The sequence below is a fragment of the Hibiscus syriacus genome, unplaced genomic scaffold (assembly GCF_006381635.1).
Source record: "Hibiscus syriacus cultivar Baekdansim isolate YM2019G1 unplaced genomic scaffold, ASM638163v2 tig00112289_pilon, whole genome shotgun sequence".
Lineage (NCBI taxonomy): Eukaryota > Viridiplantae > Streptophyta > Magnoliopsida > Malvales > Malvaceae > Hibiscus > Hibiscus syriacus.
The window spans coordinates 1,631,880-1,638,165 of record NW_024063295.1 but is presented as its reverse complement, the minus strand read 5'-3'; the positions used below and the strand labels follow the sequence as shown (position 1 = coordinate 1,638,165).

Below are 6,286 nucleotides of genomic sequence, written 5' to 3'. Positions count from 1 at the left end.
AAATCCTTCCAAATTTCACAACCCGACAACATTCTGTCCAAACAGCCACACTTACCCGCCGCTCATCTCATTTTTTTTTTTAAAAACTCGGATAATTATAATATAGTGTTCGTATAATTTTTTAATTTATTGATTATATATACATATCTTATAGATATAATTATTCGAATATAATTTTTTTATGGATAACAATATTCTCTTTTAGCACTTATACCACTCAATGGATCCTATATATCATCTCATTTAGATCAAGTAGTAAGAGACAGATCCAAGATCAAATACTAAGAAGAACAAAAAATTTGAACTTAAAAAATAGAAGGGTTTATTAAATATGAGTAAAGTACACGAATAGTATCTCGATTATAGGACGTTATTTTGCTGAGTCCCTAAATTATTATAAGTTACGAAATAGTTCTTAATTATAGAACATTGCATTTTTGAGTACATGACTATTAAAAGTTATAAAATGGTCACTCAATTATTCATATATTTCAAGCCCATCTTTTAATTCTATTAAAAAATGACAGTAGTATGAGCTGGACATTAACCTATTGATTGTAATATGATACATTCTGATCCTAAAATCTCAAATGACTATCATATCTCAATTAAATTAACTTGCTCATACTATCATTACCACATTACAACATTATATTACATGTATGTATGTATGTGCTTTATTAATTAACACATGACAACCTTTATATATATATATATATATAATTGTATATTCTTTATTAATTAACACAACTAAGAAACCCTTAAGCGTAGTTTATTTGTTTACTTTTCTTTCTCTTTGAACTTATCATGACCACTGCTCTCTCCCAAGTCTATAGAGAAAATCCGATCCACCGACACCATATCATTCCTTTGGATTTCACCTCCGTTTGGACAGTTCCCGATTCTCATGTGTGGTCTAAATCTGATGACTTCTCATTCAATCACCGGTTAACGATCCCGATCGTCGATCTTAAAGATCCCAATGCCGCAAAACTTGCAGGGCAAGCATGCGAAACATGGGGTGCATTCCATGTTATTAACCATGGCACTCCTTTAAATCTTCTTGAAGAAGTGGAGTCGGAGACTATACGGCTGTTCTCCCTCCCGGCTGAGACGAAGTTGAAGGCTTTACGCAAACCGGAAGGTGCCACCGGGTATGGTCTACCTCTGATATCCAAGTTTTTCCCAAAGTATATGTGGCATGAAGGGTTCACCATCATGGGTTCACCGGCTGCTGATGCTAGGATGCTTTGGCCAAACGACAATGCACGTTTTTGGTAAGTCCATCTGTCCATGCAATTTTATGCACGTAGACATACTTTGATGAAAAAAATGATAAAATTACATGATGGACTGAAGAGTAATTAGGATGTTTCACTTTGCAAGTTTTAAATTTTAACGTAATTTATATTTTTTTTGTATTTTTTATTAAAGATATAATTTCATATTCTATGAGATTTTATAATTTTACCCTTTTAAATTTTTAATATAAACCTTGCAAATTTTTGTTTAAAAAAATAAAAATATAGCTTGCTTCTTGGATCCATACATTGAACCCTATTTGGTTCATTTCGTTTAAAACTTCTCCTTGTTGACAAGACTTGAGATGGATTTTCGTTTCTTTTTTATGAAAGTTGGTTTTATCTTTGCCCAAGAAAGATCTACCATTTAGTGGGGTTTGGGACCTTTTAATCATTAGGTCCTATGGTGATTATAATTATAGACCACGTTTGATATAATATATCTTACCATACCATGTGTGAGGGGACAAAATAAGATTTAAGAATGACACACATCCAATTTATAAAAAACCTTATAGGTAGAGTGCATTTGTAGTATGTATGATTTAGCTATTATATTTTTCAATAATTGTTAGATATACTAAATATATGTAATAGAAAGATACATAATATTTTTAATATAAAAATTTATAATTAGATTTTAAAAGTAGGTATAATGAAAAACTAAATTTTTTTGTTTAAATTAATAAACACAAATAAAATTTCATAAAAGATACAACTAATAAAATAAATAAATAATAGAAATATTTTTTTTACTAAATTCAGATTTTTGTACATATACTCAACTCTACTTACGTCGGTCACTGAACTGGAATGTAATTAGTTAGTGAAACGTTTAATAGGATTGACATGAATTTTGGGGTTTTAAAAAAACAGCGATGTGATGGATAGATACCAGAAGAAAATGGAAGTTTTAGCAGAGAAGCTCACAAATCTCATCCTGGAATCATTGGGAATCTCCGGCGAAGACCGAAAATGGGAGGTGGGTTCACCTTTCAGCGCCGCCATGCAGCTCAACTCCTACCCTCCATGCCCCAACCCGAACCGAGCCATGGGTTTAGCCCCACACACCGACACCTCCCTCTTGACCATTCTACACCAAACTGCCGTAAGTGGTCTCCAAATCTTCAAACAAAGAGCCCCTTGGGTTCCGGTTCTCCCTATTACCGGTGCCTGGTGGTGAACGTCGGCGACCTTTTACATATTTTGACCAATGCTCGGTTCCCTAGCGCACTTCACCGAGCTGCTCTGAACCCAGATGGGTGCCACCGGTTATCAGTGGCTTACTTCTATGGGTTACCCTCGGATAGTAGAGTGTCGCCGTTGTTAAAGCTCTTAAATTCAGGCGAACAACGTAGATACCGATCTGTGACGGTGAAAGAATATGTGGGCATTAAGTCAAAGAATTTCGGGGAAGCACTTTCGATTATTAGAATTTAATATTAAGCAGGACTTTTCCTTTTTCCTTCTTTTCCTACCTGCTAATATTGGGATGTATTGTGATTTTGAAAAGTATGTTTAGCTTAAAATGGTTTGTTTAGAATGCTTTATAATTCGTAAAAAATCTCTAAATAAGATGATTAAAAATTTTTAATAAAAATTTTTCCTTTTTTTTTTGGTAACAATAAAACACTGCGGTCTGCAAGGTCAGTGGGATAAAGAAAAACTTAGTTCAGTCCTGCACTATCCAGGTTGAGCACACGCCAAACTTCATTGTTCTCTATGTGAACGGCAGCATCACAACTCATTGCCTTCTCTACAGGCTTTTGGAGATCCACAGACCTGCTACTGTCAACCTCTTTACTGTCAAGCTTCGCCTCCACTTTTCGGAATCCATGATTCCATGCTATAGTTAATCTGTCAAACAAAGACTATAATTCAGCTTGAAAAAACCGAGCAGCGACCGATGTTCTGGTGAAACCCCAGCAACCACGTTCCCTTATCATCCCTAAGAAGACCTCCTCCTGTACCGTCCAAAGTTTTAGTGTCCACGACTCCATCGGTATTGATCTTAAATTTTCCTACTTGGGGTGGCTTCCACCGTTGCCTCGTGGTTTGTTTAGTGCCTTTGCGATGGTTGTCTCCATGATTCGTTGTGATAGTGTGAGCCCGAGAGCACGTAGATTGAGTTATTTCTACACCTGACCATACATGTCCATGAAAATTAAAAGTTATTGCGTTGTTTCCATAATCTCCATATAATTATTCCAAACATAAGCCACGAATAAAAAGCTTCTCGATCAAGGCACGTAGAAGTATAGAGGTTAGCACAAAACATGTCATAAAGAGGCATGCAATAAAAACAGTGTAAGAATTCATTTGGGACGATCTGTTCCCAAACCATTCGAGCTGCTGAACAGTCACGAAGGACATGGTTTATGATCTCATCACCCACGAGACACACAGGGCAGATTGAGTCTTTTGTCATTCCTCCTCTCGCTCTTTCTGAATTGGCCATTAAACAATTTCAAAGAGCGATCTAGAGGAAATGTTTAACCCTTTGCGGACCATCGAAATCCCACGCAAGGCTCCAAAGTTTTCCTTCATGTCCCAATTATGCTTATGGAGCTCATGGAACGCTGAGCTGGCCGTGCAAACACCTTTATGGTGCCATCTCCACACAGGCTGATCCTCCTCTATATCGTCCCTAGGAGCTGGAACAACAATGATATGTTTCACAATCACCTCATCAAACAATTCACCATTATCCTTAGCAAAGTAACACACAGCTGCATTATAATTGATAGCGTGAGGACAAGTGGTTACATGAGAGAGTGTCTCAATGCCCGGGACCCAAATATCGCTCCAAAATTTAATTTTCCTTCCATCACCAACGGATCAACAAACGTTCTCACGAATAAACTCCCAAACACGAGAATGGGACCTCCAAATAAAAGAGTAATTCTTAGTTTCAATAGTGCTCGGAAGCGTCTCGTTCATCTTGTATTTGGAGCGAAAGACTTTGACCCAAAGAGCTTCGGGGCGCATAAGAAGATTATATCCCAATTTCACAAAGGAACGCTTCATTTTGAAGATGAAGCGATATTAGACCAAGGCCTCCATGACTAATAGGTTGACAGCAAGACTTTCAGTTCACAAGAGCCATCTTGGGTTTACCTCCAGTCCCACCAAATGAATTGGCGAGCGATTTATTCAATCTGGTCACAAACTCCTTTAGGGATGACCACAGTTTGTATGAAGTAATTAAGGATGGCAACAAGCGTAGACTTAGTGAAGGTCAGTCGCCCAGCCAAAGGAAGATTAGTGGCCACCTAATTATTAAGTTTAGCATAGACTTTGTCGATAATAAACTGGAAAGTGCTCATTGTCACCCTACTATGGAACAAAGGCATACCCAAATAATTCCACAGATTTGCTGATCGTTGACATACCAGGTAGGAGAAATTTTTATCAATGAGCTCCTCCTCAATGCTAGCGAAGAAGAAAACCTTGGTTTTATTAAAGTTAACCTTATGTCTTGAAATTCTGCTGAACTGGTTAAGGATGGCTCCAATAAGATTAGCTTGGCTCTCAATTGCTTGACTAAGAATAATCAAATCATTGAAGAATAACAAGTGGGAAAGGGTAGGCCCACCCCGAGACAAAATCATGGGCTTCCAGTGACCAACATCGAGAGTGTAATGTATACTTTGGCCCAAGCGTTCCATACAGAGAACAAACAGGTACGGAGACAGTTGGCACCTTTGACGAATACCACGTGAAAGCTTGAATTCCTCCGAAAGAGAGTTATTCCAAAGAATTTAGAAAGAGTAGTACGTAACCGACTATATAATGATACGATTAATGTTGTCTGGGCATCTCACATCTCTGATAGAGTCGGAGAGAAAGGATCAACCAACATGGTCATAGGCCTTCTCGAGGTCCACTTTCATTGTCATTCTTTGGTTTTTCCTTTCTTTTTCCTCATAGAGTGGATGACCTCCTGCGCAACAAGAATATTATCAGTAATATTTTGACCAATAATAAAACTAGCTTGAACTAGCTTGATTTAACGTAATAATTTTAGGAAAGATTATACTGAATCTATTGGCAATAATTTTCATCACCAACTTATAGAGGATTGTCGAGACGTTTCTCTGCCCGGCGACGGAGAGTGCAAATAGTACACCTAAGTGTAGCTAGTATCGAAAAAGTAAGTGTTTATCTTCCTTGAATCAGATAGAACACTGAATTGTATAGTAGCCACCAATCTTTTAATGTGGTGAGATTGATCACCAAAATGTTATTTTAATACAATTTCTGAGAATATTATTAAAATAACACAAAGAGGTCTGCTTACCAGAAAATGAGTTCGAGAGTCAGTTACGTATGGGAATGATTAACACCCTCACAACGCCCAAAAATTGGTACCGGCGTTTATTAATTAATTTATCTTTGCAATAAATTATAAATTTGTATTTAACTTAATTTACAAATAACTGAAATAAATTATTACTTAATGTTATTTAATATAATATTAATAATCTCATTATAATACTAAATATTAAAATTACATAGGTTAATTATAAAATATGTAAATTAATAATCCTATATAAGATATAAAGACTAATAGCATAATTAATCCTATAGTAATAATTAATGATTAAAATATAAAATATTAATATTAATTAACATAATTAGAAATAATATTAAAATAGTGTACTAATAATGTAATTTACCCTAAATAATTATATAGATCGAAATATAAATTATTAAAGATATTAAGGACTAAATATGGTATTTATCCTAAAATATATATACATGTGTGAGTGACCAAAATAAAAAATAAACAAAATTAAAAGACAAAATTAAAATGTATAAAAACATGCTTTTTAATGACTAAATTGCAAGATTACAAAGTTACCGGGACCCCGGGCTCAATTTCTCCATACCCAAATTTACACACAGGCCCCTCCCCAAAATGACGCCATTCGGGAGGGGTATATATATAGGCCCTAAACCGGCCTAAAAGGCTTCAAGCCTTA

The 6,286-nt window shown here is 35.8% G+C and overlaps 1 pseudogene; it reads left to right on the top strand.

The window, feature by feature from the left end:
• The first annotated feature begins 696 nt into the window (after positions 1-696).
• On the top strand, positions 697-2,741 carry LOC120177483 (annotated as a pseudogene).
• Positions 2,742-6,286: the final 3,545 nt, after the last annotated feature.